The sequence below is a fragment of the Sciurus carolinensis genome, chromosome 7 (assembly GCF_902686445.1).
Source record: "Sciurus carolinensis chromosome 7, mSciCar1.2, whole genome shotgun sequence".
Classification (NCBI taxonomy): domain Eukaryota; kingdom Metazoa; phylum Chordata; class Mammalia; order Rodentia; family Sciuridae; genus Sciurus; species Sciurus carolinensis.
This window is the reverse complement of record NC_062219.1, coordinates 83,227,398-83,246,152: the sequence shown is the minus strand read 5'-3', so window position 1 is coordinate 83,246,152 and position 18,755 is coordinate 83,227,398. Positions and strand designations below refer to the sequence as shown.

Genomic DNA, 18,755 nt, shown 5'->3' with positions numbered 1-18,755 from the left:
TTGAACAGGAAGAAACTCCCCTTTTCCATAAGAATTTTATTAATAGGTACATAGGTGTCTCTACTTAACTGGACAGAATGCGATTTTCAAAGAATCAGCCTTCATCGACTAGTACTGAATTTGTACTGCTAAAAGATAGTTTGTCAATATATGTTGTTTTAAAGTTTTTATCAAAGTAATGTTTTATTTACTCCAGAAATGTGATGGGGAAAGAGGTGTGTATGTTTAGTTTTCATTTTATGTAAATGTTAAGGAGTCTTTTCTTAGCTTCAGTCTGGGCCCCATTAAAACAAAAAATATTACTCCGCAATGAAGAATGATAAAATTATGGCATTTGTAGGCAAATGGTCGAAATTGGAGAATATCATGCTAAGTGAGATAAGCCAATCTCAAAAAACTAAAGGACGAATGATCTCGCTGATAAGCGGATGAGGACATATAATGGGGGGTGGGACGGGCTAGCATTAGGTTTAGGGTTAGGTTTAGAGTTAGGCTAAGGAGAGCAGTAAGAATGAAGGAAAGAAGGACTGTGTAGAGGGAAAAGAGGGGTGGGAGGGATGGGAGGGGTGGGAGGGGTGGGGGGGAGGGGAAAAATATAATAAACATTACTCTATGTAAACGTAAAAAAAAATAAATAAATAAATTAAAAAAAAAAAAAATGTAACTCTACCTCATTCATCAGTTATGTGCTCTTTTTCTAGGTAGAATCTAATTTCTTTTCATGGCTCTGGCTATATGGAGACTCCCTGAATCACTTGGTAGGAAACTCAGGTATAATTTACCAATTACTTTGAGAAAAGGGTAAGCAGGAATGGGCAGAAGTAGCATTTTTGTAAAGAAATTGGAATCATTAGAAAGACAGGTGGTTTTATGATACGTCAGGTTAAATCAGATAGGTAAAGAGAGAGAGAGAATCTAGAAGCAAGGCAGACACTATAGACAATATAGAGGTTCAGTTGGGGGTTCAGGCTTAGCTCTGGCAAAATAGTTGCATGTGAATAAATGTTCATGATCAGATTGTCAAATCCAATGAATTGGAAATCTCAGTGTCAGCTTATTAAAATTTCAAAGATATTAGGAATCCAAAGGCACAGATTAAACAGGAAGAGATACAGGCATCCTATATGGCCCCCCAAATTTGTTTTTCAAATGAGATGTGTTTCTGGCCTGGAATAAGACAAGGTCTCCAATTAAGATTTTGTAGGGTTTTTCACACAAGGGTATCTTAAGTTTTTATGCATCTTCAGTTTTATAATCCAGAGAAATTATGCAGCCTGTGGAACCATTTTCAAGAATCCACACCTCATAGGTTCTGTGAGTATAAGTAATTTTGTAGCCAAGAGCTTTCTTTTAATAGTTAAGATTTCCTCCTAGCACTTACCCACACTACCAGGAAGTCCACTTAACAAGGCTGTAGGTGGGGTCATTGATCTTCTTTCCCCTCAATTTGCTGTCAAGTGCTTGTGTTCTCAGTGTGCTAGAATTGTTTATGGAACTGAGTCAATTTACAAAGAAAAGTTATTTATAAAGGTTTATTTGTGTTATTTACATGGTAAATAGTTGTAAGATATTTTCTTCAAAACATTCTGTAAAAAGTAGAGTATATCAAAGATTAATAGTACATATATATTATTATGAACTACACACCAATAAAAAAGTGATTAACAGTCTAATACAAAAATGAATTTAAAGATATGAAAACGTAGTTTGATAGAAAACATAAAAGGCAAATAAACTAACATGAACATTGTCTGCCTCAGGGGTACTAGAAAATGCCAATTACAGAAACAATAAAATGTTTCGTACTGCTAATAATGACATAGATCTTTAAAATATTAACTTGATGGCATCAGAGATGCTAGAGATGATATGGAAAAATGAAATTCTTCACTGGACAAAATTAAAGATGCACTTCCTTTAAGAAATAGCAAGTGAAATAAGCCAAGCCCAAAAAACCAAAGGCCTAATGTTTTCCCTAATAAGTGGAGAATGATATATAATGGGTGTTGGGTGGTGGGGAGTGAGAGAAGAATGGGGGAACTTTAGATTATGTAGATTATGTAGAAGGAAATGAGAGGGAGGGGGTATGAAAAATGGTGGAATGAGACAGACATCATTACCCTATGTACCTGTATGATTACATGAATGGTATGAATCTACATCATGTACAACCATAGAAACGAAATGATGTATCCCATTTGTGTACAATGAATCAAAATGCAGTCTGTAAAAAATTAAAAAAGAAATAAAAAAATAATTGAAAACAAAAAAAGAAATAGCAAGTCTGCCATACAAAGGAATACTGTACAAGAATGGTCATTTTGGCCTCTTTTTTTAATAGCTTGAAATTTGAAGTCTCATAAAATATGGCTACATGCAGTGCTGGAAAAATAATCACTGTAAAGCAGTTAGAGTAAATAAATTAGGTCTTCATATATTAATATTGATAGATTTTGAAAGCATGTTAAGTTGAAAGGAAGAATGAAATATCTAAGAAGGAAAAATATTCAAATATATTACCTTTAGAAATTGTGTAAACAAAATAATTATTACACACATGACACTCTTCCAGTGTATCCATACATTAAACATTTTTTCAGAAGTATACAATCTGAAGAAACAGATAAGGAAATAGCAATGTATTTGAATTTATATAATGTGTGTACTTAAGATCTATGCTTTTCGCAGTATAAAGTAGTTTTCTACTGAAAAAGTCTCCAAAGTGCTAGAAGTATATTGATTTTAAATGAAATTCCAATCTTAATTGCTTTTTCATAGAAATGTTTTTCTCCTTAGATGCAGTTCATCTATCTCATCAGCATATTTTTGAATATAGTATCCAAGCTATTAAAAATGAATAGTGCTTTGGGAATATTGATAGGCTGAAATCTGAATTTAGAGTATTATATGCATACTCACATTAAATATCTCAGAGACCTAATGTTTACAAAGTAGATGAAATTTCTACATGCATGTAGATTTTAAAAATTGAATAAAAAATAAGAGCAGAAAGAAATTCAAAAGCACTGCTGCTTTTATCAGAAAGCATTTTCCTTTCAGTTGTCTACTTTGCTTAAATAAAATAAAAACTAAGCAATTCATTAATAAAAGTAGAACATACAGATAAAAATTCTGAATCTGGAACAAGTGTACCCATAATTATATTTTAAAGTAAACTAATTTTCTGTGTCAGGGCAAAATTTAGCAACAAAAAAGCATTTTAAATAAGATAAAAAGAAAAATAATCATAGTTCTGAGCAAGAAACAGTAACTATCCCTTTTTCTGAAATTATGCATATTTTAATTATATCTTAAGATCTAGGAAGCTTGGCTAGGTCAGCACCCAATCCATCAGGAAAATTAGAATTTATATCAAACTGCACAAGAAAGCAAAAGATTTTAGAGGTCCTTGTCATGGGTTTTTTCTTTTTAATTTTTAAATTTGGTTTGTTTAACAAGAACTTAAGAGAAATTCCTAATAATAAACTATAGTTTATCATATTTATGCAGTTTTCTTCCTTACTGGTGTTTTTAATAATATTAATCACTAGGTATGGATGAAACAAGGTTTAAAACTCTTCAAAATACATAATTGACCTAAAAATTTCCACTTTACTGAATGCCTTTGTGAAACTCCTGTTAAGAAAAACTTTCATCTGTGTCAATAAAGATGAAAGTTAGGGCATTCATTTATCATTTAATAGACTAAATCTTTTAAAGAGCTGTCTCCATGGATAAACTAAATCATGTGGCTAAGAACATGAGCTTTGGAATCCAATGCCTAAATATATTGTAACCTCTGAAATAGTCTGGTCAACAAATTAAGCCTAAAGACTCTAGATTGAATTGCATATTTAAAGGCAATACAGAAACAGAGGAACATGTTAAATTGTCCAAAAGGAGGCAATTGACAAAACCCAGATTATACAGGAAAACAATTCATTTTCTTCAGCAAATAGATTGCATTATAGTGAGAAGAGAAGGGAGGGAGTCTAAACAGAAGAATAGGTCTACATTTTTAGAGTGACTAAAGAAACATATTAAGTGACAACTATATGTCTGGGATGGATCAGCTGTGGTCCGTGAGCTAAATCTAGCCTGCCACCTGCTTTTGTAAATAAAATTTTATTGGAACTCAGCCGTGTCTATTCATTTATGCCTTGACTAAGCTACTTTTACACTAAAACAACAGAGTCTCAACAGAGACCATATGGCTTGCAAAGCATCAAATACTATCTGGCTCTTTACATAAGAGATTTGTCAATTCTTGTTATATATGAATCTTATTTGTATCTTGATTTGAACAAACCAAAAAGCATAATAAAATATGATATGACAATTGGGAAAATCTGACCACTGTATATTAAGATATTACAGAAATCTTATTTTTAAAATACCTGATTATATCATTACAGTAATGTATTATTTTTTGCCTTTTAGAAATACATATTTAAGTATTAAAGGATTAAATAAAAATAATAATTGGTACAAACCTTAATTTTTTTCTTCTTAAGTGTGGATGGGTTTGTTTTTTTTGTTGTTGTTTTGTTTTTTTTGTTGTTTTTTTTTTGCAGTACTGGGGATCGAACTCAGGGCCTGGTGCTTGCAAGGCAAGCACTCTACCAGCTGAGCTATCTCCCCAGCCCTTAAGTGTGGATGAACAAGACTTAACATGCTTTAAAATACATGATTGACCTAAAATTCTATCCATTGAGGACAATGTTGTGGGTTTCATGAAGTTAAAACATTTCTGGTTAGCAAATTTGACATAAGTGCCCAATTGCTATTAACTGATATTATAATTACTATTTGACAAGATATAAAGCTTTAAAGGCAAAACTGTACTGATACTAATCACATGTATAAAAATGAATGATGATAGCTGAATGTGGTGGCACATGCCTATAAACCCAGCTACAAGAGAAGCTGAGGCAGGAGGATTGCAAGTTCAAGGTTATCCTAAGCAATTTAGCAAGACCCTGTCTAGAAATAACATCTAAAAGAGGACTGTGGATATTCCTCAGTGGTAGAACACTTGTCTAGCAAGTATAAGACCCTAGGTTTAATCCCCACTATCACAAAAATAAGCAGAGATAGGTGAAGGGAGGGAAGAGAGAGAATTATATTAGCATCATCTTCAGGAAAAAGTTCTCAGGTATTATTTTGAAAACACATGGTTTCTGAACCATCTTCCGTGTAAGACAGGTCTGGGTAACCAGATTTTATTCTTACTCTAGGTGTTTAGTCTATGGTATTGGACAAACATTTAAGAAACATTGCAGAGTTAACAAATTAGTTTAAATTTCATGTCTGAATTTCTTTTTGTGTTCATGGCATTGAGCATCTTAAAGAATTCAAAGATTTGCCATGGGAGGACAGAAAATACATTTTGTTTGATTTATTCTTTTATCTTTGCATAATTAATAAAATTTTAAGTTCTTAAAATTCAAAATACAAATATAATTAAAGTTAAGGATGAGATGTAAAACACTCCATTCTATCTTTTCCACTGAATAAAATTTTTAAATTTTAGAAAGACAATCAAAATAAAAATCGACTACTTGAGGACTTTAAAATGTAAAAAAATATGAGCAAACAACACCAGAGGGATTATGTTCTCCATTTTTCTCCTCTTTTACCTCCTTCAGATGAAGGAAAACTAAAAGAATTTCTAATCAGTGAAACTTCTGTGAAAGAAATACTACATGTAGTACTTCATACTAAGAAAAATTGATATGTACAAAGAAAATTGTCACTTCAGGAATGCAGGAAGAGCAAAAGAAAAGCTTACTATATGAGTAAATATAATAGAACATGTTGCTTTTATTACATTCTTTTACATCTATATGACTGATGAAACGAAGGTTATATCATTATCTGATGTTTGTGTGTGTAATGTGTTATAACAACTAAAATATAAGGGACTTAGGATATCAGGGATCTGTAAAGTTGTAAGGCTTCTAGTTGAAGTGGAAAATATTAACTCTAAATACACTAAGAAAAATTAGAAATTTAATTTTTAAGTCCTAGAATGACCTACCAAAAACACTTTAAACAAGAAAATTAAAATAGAAGCTAAGAAGTATTTAATCCAAAAGAGGGTATATTTATATTATGCAAATACTAATCCAAAGAAAGTTGGGTTGACTATGTTATTTTTAGTAAAAATATATCTCAAAAGAAGGAATATCTGTAGGGATAAACAAGGATATCACATAATGACAAGCATGTTATTCACCAGGAAGATGTAGTCCTAAATATGTGTACAACTAAGAAATGCATGAACTTTCAAAACATGAAACAAAGTTGATAAAATTTCAGAGAGGGTTGAGTAAATCTGCAGTTGTTCCTGAAAATGTTAAGGCCCCCTCAGTAGTTGATAGCAAAACTAAATCAAAAAATCAGCAATTATTGTAGAAAAATGGAACAAAGCTATAACCAGTTTGGCCCAAGTGTTTCTAGAACCATCCACCTCGAAACAAGAGAATCTATAATATTTTCCAGTGCACATTTAATAGGCACTGAGATAAATCTTACTCTGAATCACAATACAGACCTTAACAAGATTGAAAAATTTGAAATTGTGTTAGATGTTCAGTAATTGTCATAGAATTTAGTGAGTAATTAATAACAGAAAGTTATCTATAAAACCCCCTGTTTGGAAATAGATCAATATGCTTCTATATAACCCACTAGTCAAAGATAAAGTCTAACAGGAAATTAGAAAAAATTTAGAGCTGATTTAAAATATAATACATCAAAATGTGAAATGCACCTAAATCAATAATTATAAGGAAAATTTATAGCATCTGATGTAAAGAAATGTTACACTTCCAAACAGTCTCTTCCAAACACTAGACGAGGGAACACACGGCAACTCATTTTATGAGACCAGCATTACTCTGATATAAAAAAGTCTAAGGCATGGCACTGATGTATCAAAATTTTAAAGGACTGAAACAGTGGTTTGAATCCAGAAGTATCTCCAAACTCTACTATTACTGCATCCTCTGGGAAACTCCTGGAAAAGACTCCATTTAGGAAAATAGTTCATGGAATAGTTTAGAGCCAGACACATCCTGCACTTGTTTTCCACTTGAATTTATTGTTGAATATTTTTTAGACTAACTTTTCTTTGTCAGAGAAGCTGAAATTATGCTGAATCAATCTTAGATTCAAAGAATTCAAAGCTAAACGAACAGTTTGGCAGAAAGTCTTCTAGTAACAAGGAAGTAACAAGGAAAAAATAAAACAAACTGATTATTTTTGGTAGACAGTAGACATATTTTTTCTGTTCCCAAATCTAAATTTGACATAATTGACTATCATATGTTGTGAAATAGTGGAATATTCAATTTTAAGAATTGCTAAGCCTTTTAGAAACCTGTTGAATGTTTGGACACTGTTTACTTCTAATAAAATGCTATGTAGATGAATAACATGTAGGTGGTGACTATTTAAAATAAAACCCCATCACAGTGTTTCTGTAGAGTACAGCTTCCTTTTAAGATGATTTTGCTGAGAAGTTAACATGGGATAAATAACCAATTTTTTTTCCTAATTTTTGTCCTAAAGTAAAAATTCTTTAAGTCAGTTAAAGATGCTTTATTTGCTGAAATTTTCTCTGTTGTCATAATATCCTCATTAATTTCTTGGTAACTTAATTGTCATTTTTCTGTTTCAGTTCAAATCCATTAACCTGTTGAGAAAAACTGAGCACAAAGCCATCAAAATGTAGGCAAACATGCTTTTTAAAAACCTGTTTTTTAAAGCAAGTGGTTCAAAACAACCATTGAATCTCCATCCAGCCAGATCATGCTAGAGAGTATGATCAGTATATCAGAGTAAGACCAGGATGATTGTCACCATAAATCATATATAATGATATAACACCCTCTGATTTATAATTTCAGAAGCCATTTTTGAAGAGGCTATGACAAGGCAACTTAAAATATAAAAAAGTTATCCTTTAATAAAATAATGTTTACATTTTTAAGTAATTTACTCAAGGTTTTAAATTTAATTTACCATGAATGAAGAAAAAGATGTAATAGAATTGATAAATATGTGGAAAGAACAGAGTGCCAATTGGGAACTCTGGGTTCTAATTCTAGTTCTGTTGCCAACGAGGTTAGTAGCTTTGGAAAATCCACTCCTCAGAGCCTAGTTCTAGAAACAAATGGAGTTGCTTAATACATATGTATAAATAATTTGATTCCCAGGTAGTTGATTCAAACCTTAGAATGACAGCCAGTCTAAGGTGAATTTTATGGATACTTCTCAAACAGATTGCATCATGATCACTTCTGTGACTGTTTTACCACTTCTAGTTTGGAGGGCATCTCAAGGGTTATGTAGAATAGATGCTGATGTACAATAGCAAAATTACTAATGCTTGTTTGAATAGCATATGATCTGTCTTTTCTTTCTGTCAGCACAATCACTATACATATGATTTATGGAATCATGTCGATATTTTTTTAGAGTTCATGATCTCAAAGGATGTTCTGAAATTTAGATTTTGAGTTCTTGATGGATTATTGTCATTTCTACAAACAAAAGCTTTTTTGTCTACTTTGAAGGATCACAAAATATCTTTCAGAGCCTTGAATACATAAAAGAAACTTTCCAGGAGTACATGAATGTATTGTGGTTAATTTTAAACATCTTTTGAAGGTATAGAATAGGTTTTTTAATGAGTAAAATTTTCAGCTCACAAATTTTTCAGTTCAGTTTATGTTGCAAATTAAAATTTTCATGTTGAATGATGCAATTAATATAAAACACTAAAAAAATACAAAGAAATCAACAATTTGGTACTATTTATTCTAAAATTTAAATTATACAGTGAATGAATCAGAGTATTTTTTTGTTATAACAGTGACAATACCTTGATGCATCCCCTTCCATCCCCTGATGTACCTCCTTGCCATGTGTCAAGGAAAGAAGTTAAAGCCAGTACCGTACTGATAATATTAGAAAATGAAAGTGGTATTCCAGATCTTCACATTCTTCCCCTCACCTGTTGAAGAAAGCATCAAGTACTGATGGCTTTAGGAACTATGACTAATTAGCCTTCTGAAAATAAGACAGTCTCTATGAATTCTAAACTAATTGGAACTACATTCCCAGCCTGTGTTAAGGATTGGTTCATGGCTTTTTCATTTTTTCCTATCGACTGGAAACCGGAAGAAATCACATGTTTGTTTTTTGAGTTTTGGGATCTTTTTGTTTGTTTTTGTCTTCAGCTGTGCTGGTGATTGCACTCAGGTTCTCATGTATGCTAAGTACTCTGCCACTTAGCAATTCCAACCTAGGTCTTCTTTTTTTAACCTTAGTTCACATATCAATTGTGTCTTCAGATGACTTCATCCTTAAGTGGGTGTCTGAGCTTAATTCCATCTTATGTAGTCAGTCTTTGATTTCTACATTGTACATGTGGTCAGGTAAAATGCAAGATGTTGGTCAGTAGGGATTAACAGATTCTCCTGACTTCAACACTGCCAGACAGATCATCCTTTTGTACTTAGTCTCATATTATTTCTGACTCCCAAAGATGATCTTTTCTCATACAGTTCCCTTTTTCTTGATAATTTGTGTCTGTGTCTTAGGAGTCTACAGAGAGACTGTATTTACTTAATACATTAGGTAGTCTCTAGCAGGGAATTGATTTGTTCAACAAGTTCTTTATATTACAGGAAATCTATATTGTTTTGTACTTTTTCTGCATGTTGTTTTTTAGTATCTGTTTGGAAAGTGTATTGGAGTATGGTGTGAGGTGAGATTCTTAAGTGGGAGATAATTCAATTTCCATTATTTGTTTAATAATACTAACTCCTTTCCTTTAATTTGTGATATATTTATTTTTCACATATAGTATTTGTTCCTCGATCTTTCTATCAGTTCTTAAACAGTTCTACACTCATTTAGTTACATTAGCTATGTTGTATATTTTAATACCTAATTATTTTATAACTTTTAATAGGTGATATTTCTGTTTTTATTTCTAAATGGTCTTGAGAGTATTATTGTTTTCAAATTCAGAAGCAAAACTGCCCAGATTTCAATTAAGAATTTTTGTTAAATGCAGCATTATTGTTTCTTTTTCCATTTGAGAAAACATTTTTTAAATTATGTATTTGCAATAAAAAGTCTATGTTTTGTAGCTCCTATTATTTATATTTATCAACTTTTCTCATCATTTTCATTTCTTTGTCCTTCCCCATTGTATATCAAATGAACTTTTCAGTTCATTCCTTCATCATTGACTCAATTTTTTACAATATTAATTATTGAGGTTTTTTTTTTTTAATCTTCAAGGTGCATTTCAATTTTCCTAATGGAATTTTAGATCTCATAATTCTTTCTCATTTCACCACATTTCTACTTTTATTTCTCCTGCTCTTTACAATTTGATGATTATTGTCCTTTTTATCAACTTTTTATAATGGATATGCAAACTACCTTCTCTCCATTTATTTTAGTTTATTTAATAAGTGATTTTCAGATTCTTTCTCTTCTTTTTGTTGTGTCACTCAACATTTCTCATAGGATCAAGTTTTCCTTCCTTTTCTTTCTTTTTCTTCTTCCTTTCTTCCTTCTTTCCTTCCTTTCTTTTCTTTCCTTTCTTTTCCCTCCCTTCCTCCCTCCCTCCCTTCCTTCCTTCCTTCCTTCCACCTAAACTCTAATGAAGAAATTACCATTATAACTGACTGGTTTTTCTATAGATGCTGCATGGATTATTTCTGGCCCTAGTGGTTGTGTACTTAGAAGCCAGTAAAAACCTCTCTATACTTCTTTGCTGGAGAACAGATAGTGGTACTTGAGTTCAAGGCTTTTCAATTGACCCTCTCATGGAATCCTGTTCCATTGGCCATAGTACTTTGATGAATTTATGGAATGCAATAAAACTAGTGTTCTTAGAGTAAACAGTTTAAGGTCTTTGCTCTATCTTCAGTATATACAGCATCAGTGTCCCTCAACCCCCCATCCCAGTATTCAGCAAGTATAGGAGAGTTTTTCATTTTAGACCATGGATTGTATTTCTCCATTCAACTTAATCAACCACTAGCTTAGAGCTTCTTTTCCCTTTACAGTTTCTTCAGTGAGACAATGGGGCACTGTATTAGGGAAATTAATGACATGTATTGAGCACGTACTGTGAAACAAGTATGTTACCAAATGTTCTAGAATAACGTGTGGGACACTTACTGTTTAATTGTGAAGAGTAATACTGCAGCATCCAAACCAATATGGATCATCAGTAATTATTCTGAATGAACACACACCTAAAATAATTATGGAAGACATGGGACTGTACAATATTTAATATATTCAGATTTATATGTAAAGTGACTGTTAGTATTTCAATGCAGAGAACAAGTTTTAAAGAACTTAGGGGAAAAGAAAGGTCTTCTGGTGCCTGGCATTCCCCCAGGCAATCTCATAGAAAGGAAAGGATTTAAACCTCATGGGAGTAAGGATGGTACTCAAGGAAGGCACTCCAAGTCAGGTAAGTGTACTGATGCCACAGCACAGGGCCTGGGTGTATGAGAAGGGTCCTGTTCACTCTGGGGAAAGCACACTCCATATTTTTGCCAGTACTTTCCTTGGAGATTACAGTTTATGTTTTATGGCTATTTAGGCATTACTCTCTTCTTTGTTAAACTTTATTGAAAGTGCATAGATGCTCGACGAATGCAATAGGGAAAAATGCAAACTTCAAAGAAATTTATGAAGAATGTCTACCGCCTTACACAGCCTTGTTGATTATAGAGCTGTAGTGCATGCTGTAGAGCAGACCTGCTATTTAGTGGTGCTTGAAGTACTAAAGTGATCATTTCATGTGATCCTCTGTAACTGTACAGGAAAACCTCTTTGATTTAGTCAGTGGAAGTTTATTCCTGAGAATATGACACTTTTTAGTGGAATTGCTACTTTATACAATATTATGTTAACATTTGAGGCAGTGTTTCCATGAAAATCCATCTAATGTGGCAGATTGATTTTGAACCATATTGATAAACACATCTACCATGAAAGTATAAAGGCAATGGCAGAATTTGAAAAAAATATCAATTTTATTTCCATTGTCATAGGTCTGGTTAGTCCTTCAATGGCATAGACGAGCAGTGCAATTCAAGTGCAACCCAACTGGCTTATTTGAAAATGGGTCTAGGAAATCATTTTTAAAATGGATTGAACATCAAAAGTCTCTATGTAAATGCTCCAGGGATTCAAATATGTAATAAAGTTTCATTTGAATTTTAATCAAGTTTTCTCCTTTAAGTTGAATATTATTCTGTTTTCCCCTTTCTATAGAAATAAAAATTATGCCTTTTGAGCATAATAGCTTTGCTCTATGAAATAAATTTTTTCTCTATTAGAAAGCTGAGTGTCAACCGCCCTGTATCAGAAAACCTCATCCTCATAAGTTCATGGGGCACGACAAATGTTAAAAATAACAACAATACAATGTATTATCCTAAGGACCGCTATAGTACCTAAAGTGTTCATGTATAACTAAAACAAACTGATAAAATGCACAAAAAAGAAAAACAATGATGAAAACTATTACAAAAGGTATTCATCCTATAAAACAAAAAAGAAAGCTTTAATGATAGTTTGATTAAAAAATATCAAAGTACTTCTGCTTTTTCATAATGAACTAATATTAATAGGTTCATTTAGAGACCAGTTTAGTCTTGTAATATATAGATCTTAAATTTTAACCCAAACTGACAAGCATTTTTTTATTGTCTACCATAGGCAATATTCTATATTAGGTGTTTGACATTCACAAAGCAGAGAAAGACCCACTCATTGTGGTTATGGGGTCAAAAAGTTCATAACTATTTGCATTATTAATAGGTAGCATTTGTGTGTTTTGAAGATGCTTTTGAATTATCTAAATTCCTTTCATTTTTTTATATATTGAAAGAGCAAACATTACTCATAGAATGAGTCAACCAATTCATTCATAAGCAATATCTAATGTATAACATATATATTGCCCTGACAATTTTGTATGCTTTGATTCCTTTTTTAATCAAGATGGGAGCCAAATGCCAACACTTTTATAAAAAGTAAAATAACCAAGTAATTTTAAAATGTTCATTTTAAACAATAAACAGAAGAGATGTAAATTCTACCCTGTGCTATTGCTAACTGGTATGAATATTTGTGCCTCCCCAAAATTCATTTGTTGAAACCTAATCCCATATTACATGTGATAGTATTAAGAGGTACTGCCCTTGGGAAGGTGACTCAGCCATATAGGGGGGTTCCTCAGGAATGGGATTACTTCCTTATAAAGAAGACTCAAAAAAGTTTGTTTTCCCTCTCCATGTGAAGACTGGTGGAAGGCACTATGTATGAGAACAGTATCCTTACTAGATAGTGAGTGACTCTGCTGGTGCCTTTATCTTATACTTCTCAGCCTCCAGTACTATGAGAAGAATATTTCTGTTGTTTGTAACCTACTCAGGTATTTTGTTGTAGAAGTCTGAACAGGCTTAAACACCTATCAATCAGACTTCAGTGATTTGCAGTTTTCCTTAAAAGTGAAAAGTATGGTACTGGAGCATAGCACTGACTGGCTTCAAGTAAGTGCTGCCTGCAGTTTAAGCCATCACAGGGGAATAGATTATCCTGGGCAGTTTCTCGGTGGGTAGTATGCAGGAAGCATCTCTGTCCTCAGGTAGGAAGGTGTATCTCATATACCTCTGAATCCTCAATACTTTATGGGAAATCAACTATAAATATTTGTTTTTGTCTTGAGTAATATGATATTTGAAAGATTTGGCTTATAACTTATTTATTTTATATTTTAACATAATCAATACATATTTTTAGTGCCTCCTGTTTGATAGATCTGAAAGACCTGAAAGAATTAGCATATGGAGACACAGAGCAAATGGGAGAGAATTACAGAATTAGGGAAGCACATGAGCAAAAAGATGAGAAACACTAGATAAGTTTGTTCTTGGGGCCAAATGATCTGAAGTCATAACAATGAACTTTTCATACCCTGATATCTTAAAATCTAGCGGATTCACTGACATTTTGAATGAATCTTTTACACATCCATTGGTAATTTGGAAAATATTTGTTCAATAACTTATGTAAACTTTCCAACTGTTGACACATTTCATTATATAATACAGAAATACATTTGTTAATATTACCATTAACCTCCTGAGAGAACTCTTTGTGTATTAGGAAACTATCAAGTCCATATAGGTTTTTTATACTTCTCTTTTCTGCTTGAAAGATTGAATTTATCATCAGCAGCAAATGCAGTAATGGGTTTTCTTTGAAAAGACAATCTTGTTTCATTCATAGTTGTCTGTTAGCTATTGTTTCAGAAAAAAAATGGTGTTTAACATAAAACAAAGTTCATCTTGCAACCCAATCACCCGAGTCATTTTTCTGGTGAAATCCATCATACTTAATTCTTTTTAAAAGATTCTTATATCTAGTTAATATACCTTCCTAACTGCAGTAATTGAAAGAACACCTTAAATTTCTTTAAAAAGCAACTGATGTTTTGAACACTGTAAGTGGGTAAAAGTTCAAAGAAATATCTGGAAGGATCATGAAATATGATGATTAAATAAAGGGAAGAAAATCCTCATTAATATTTGTAGGCAAATATATCTAGATATATAACGTATTTAGACCTTATAAAAAAGTAACATCTTTGGCCATCTAATAGGATTTGGTCTATAGAATAGTTTTCTCCTTTTAATAACTTTCTGTATGTTTCCATTGCAAGTCAATTTCACTGAATTTCTATTCAGTTTAAGAAGGATGAATTTTATGTTTCTTGTAATTCCCTTTAATCTGGTGTTTTGAATTTTAAATACCTCTGAATGAGAAATAAGTGAACTTTGTGAGGAAATAGTTTTTATTATGGCTACCCACACAAATTAAATCATGAAAAAAGCTTTGTCTCGATTTTTGTTGAGTTACTGATCTCATGTATTTAATGGCCCATTTGAACTGCAAAACTTATATCCCCACACCCACATTTTAGAGATGATGCTCTTGAACTCACGTAGGCATCAATAGTGTGTTTTTGATTCATGTTGATCATTGTATCCTAAGCCTACTGTTGATCAAAAGCCAAATGCAAATCCTATAAACATTCAGTACTGACCCTATTTTCTATTGTCCCATTGGATTTTAGAGCGTTATTGAACTCATGTACTTTAAAGAATTATAAATCATTACAGATTAGCCAACTCTTACATCTTACAATTTCCAAAATTCCTTTCATATCACTGAACTAATTTGCTTCTCACATAATGCTATAATAAGCAGAACAGACATTGGGCATTCTTATTTTGCAGATGAAGAAACTGAGACTCAGCATCATTTTATAATTAGCAGAAGGATGTGAATATGAATTTTCTGACTCTGTTCTACTCCCTTTTCTACTATCATACATGCTTTTCCATAAGCAATTGTGAAAAATCTGAAATGAAATTTGAACAAAGTCAGAGGGGAGAATTGATAGCAGCTGCTGTGCGTACCTCAGATTGTTACTCAGCTGGTTTATGATTCGAATGGAAAATGGAGCCATAATGTAGTTTAGAAAGATTCAGCAAGCATTCTGGTCAGTACACTTTATTAGAAAACCATCTGTTCACACTCAGATAAATGTTAACAGGGATCATAAAGATGGATTGAGATGCTATAAAATGATTTTATTTAATTAAGAAGCGTATTTTCATTATTAATAAAGCACATCTCTCATCCCAAGCTTAGAGCTTCTGATAGTTCCTTAATTACATTTCAGAGCATTATATGAAACCACTTATATTTCTTGAGCATGTTCCTCACATTTCTGCCACAGGGTGTTTTCCCTTAGTCTTTGTTCCTTGAATGCTATTTCCTCGAATCTTATATCCGGTTATTTCTTAAATGCTGTTTCCTCAAATCGTAAGTCCACCTATTTCTTTCTCTCACATCATTGCTCAGGGAACAATATTACCTTCTCAGAGAGAATAATCCTGACTTGTGGTATTTGGTGTAGAATTCCTCCCAACATCACTCCCACAGAATGTATCTGAAGTCATTTTTTGTATATGATAATGTCACCTCATTGCCTGCCTTTCCCCTATCTGAGGTAATCTCCACTTGTCTTGTTCTACAATGCCCTTTTGATGGACTGTAAAGGTTTATATGGTAAGGCAATTATCTACATCCTGAAGCCTGATTAAATTTGACTATAAAAATCTCTAGGTCTAGTTCTTTCAGTGAAAGGTTTGATTTTTGTTTTGTTTTTAGAAAAAAAAAAAAAAAGAAAGGCATTTTAGGTTTTGGGACTGAAACTACCTTTTGTGTTAAACTGGGTCAATTATATTTTCCTGAAAAAATCAAGCATTTAGCAGATATTTTAACCTCTGTGTCACAAAAATTGTTATTCTTTTTAATATTCATTTCTATTCTTATATGTGCTTTCTAATTCTAGATCTTATATATGTGTGTTTTCTGAGAAACTGCATGTATAATCAGACAAGTTTGGGATCTGAAGTCAAGCAGACATGATTTCAAAGCCTGATGCAAGAACTTAGTAATTTAGTGAAATTATAGTTAACTTCTAAGACTGAGTTTGGTTATCTATCAAGTGGGCATTATTAGAGTACTTATCATAAGACTTATTGTGAGGATAAAATGATGTAGTACACATAAAGTACTTAGCGTAATATTTACCATATAGAAAATACTACGTGACTGCTCTTACTAGAAGTGGTATTGCTGATGACTTTTAATAGTTAAACCATATGATATTATGTCATCATTATTATGGTACACCTCAAAAAGGCCTAGAGTAAAATGCAAGTCTAGATGAGACATCTTTACAAGTAAACATGGTTTGGGAAACATCACTCTAGGGCCTGTTTAGTGCCTAGTGAGTATCAGAAATCTCAGTAGATACATAGGGAAAAATAGACAAAAGTAAAATGCCAATGCTAATGAAAAGAAGCATTTAATATATAAAGGTAATATTTTTCTGGTTGCAAACTTTGTACTGACTATAATTTTACTCAATGATAATTTATACAGGTAAATATGGTAGCTTTAATGTCTTACGTTATATAATAAAATTCAGGATACACAATGTTTATCAGTTTGACTTCCTTCCCCAGTGTTCAGACACTGATGTTATGTGCTTTTGATAACTAGACTCTAGGGCTTCTGTGAATAGCAGCAGTGCAGCTACTTAATAATGAAAGGAAAATGTTGGTTATGTTAAGCCATTATATATTAACAGTTAGGTACATGTAAATAAAATAAGTCTTCCATTAAAAAATACATACATACCAAAGGTATTTTATTTTTATTTTGTAAAATTAAATAAGCTATTAAATATAAAAGAACATAGAACACTAAGTAATACATTCTCCTTTGATTCATCTTTCTTTCTCCAAATGTGTCATGTAACCACTGCATTTTGAAAGTGAAAGAATTATATGTGTTGAGGGTTATGAAAAAGAAAGGAAGGTAAGCCTCTAATGCTATTGTCTTTGAGCCCAAAGACAAAACTATTGAGCAAAACTCTCCAGAAATGAATCTAGGCCTGGGTAGTCTGTATAAGGAGTAGGTATTCATACACATTTACCCTTGACCTGTTATCATCTCTTAAGTTCCAACTAGCAGTACCTAGATGAAGCACAACATGAGCACTATGGTGGGCAAGAAGGGATTGGAATCTAGAAGAACATTACCTTGAGTTTTTGCTGTTCGTGTCTTTGTATGAGATTTGTGTCCTCGCTTTTGGGACATGTCTTCCTCTTTGATGCATCTCTCACTTGACCCAAAGGTGTCTGATGCAGAGCAGGTCCTCAGAAAAGTTATTTATTTAGTATTTATATACTGAATATTAACTCTGTGCAGAGATTGATTTACATGGTGGAAATGCTGTAGCAAGCAAAAAAGAGTATTTCCTGGACTTTCTATTCCAGTAGAGGGAGCCACAGAAAAAAGCAGATCTTATAAATTATGTCAAAGAATAGTGCCAAGAAAAATAAGTGAGGAGACAGAATATCAAAGACTGTATCATTATTTGGGATGATCTATTATAGGCTGAACTGTGTTCCCCCAAATTCATATGTCGAAGCGGTAACTCCCAGTACCACAGAGTGTGACTGTTTTTGGACACAGGACCTTTAAAGATGTAACTAAGTTAAATGAATCCATTAGGTTAGGCATTAATACAGACTTACTGGTGTCCTTGTAATTTGAATACAGAAGAGACCAAGACGTGCATGTCCATGTGAAGAAGCAGCAAGAGGGCAGCCCTCTGCAGGCCAAGAAGAGAGACCGCAGGAAAGTAATGCCACTGGCACCTGGATCATGAACTTGCAGCCTTTAGAACTAAGAGAAAATAAATATATGTTGTTGAATCTACCCAGCCTGTGGATTACTTATAGAAGCCCAGCAAACTAATGCAGTCAAGATAGGCCTCTCGGGCTGGGAGATAGCTCAGTTGGTAGAGTGCTTGCCTGGCAAGCACACAGCCCTGGGGTCAATCCCCAGCACCACACACACACACAAAAAAAGATAGGCCTCTCCTCAGAGGTGACCTTTGAACTCTAGCCTGAACGAAGCAAAGGAATGGACTGAATATTTGGTGAAGAGAATATCAAGAAGAAATGGCAACAAACAGAAGTCTTGAAGCAATTAGTCTGTAGTATGCTTGGACTAAACATACATGCAAGAGTGGCCGATTGGATGGGCACAGTGGA

The 18,755-nt window shown here is 32.9% G+C and overlaps 1 protein-coding gene across 1 annotated transcript in view; it reads left to right on the top strand.

Annotated features, from left to right (window-relative positions):
* Mei4 (meiotic double-stranded break formation protein 4) overlaps nt 1–18,755 on the top strand; it is a 159,975-nt gene that overhangs the window by 118,627 nt on the left and 22,593 nt on the right. The gene's annotated exons all lie outside the window — the stretch shown is intronic.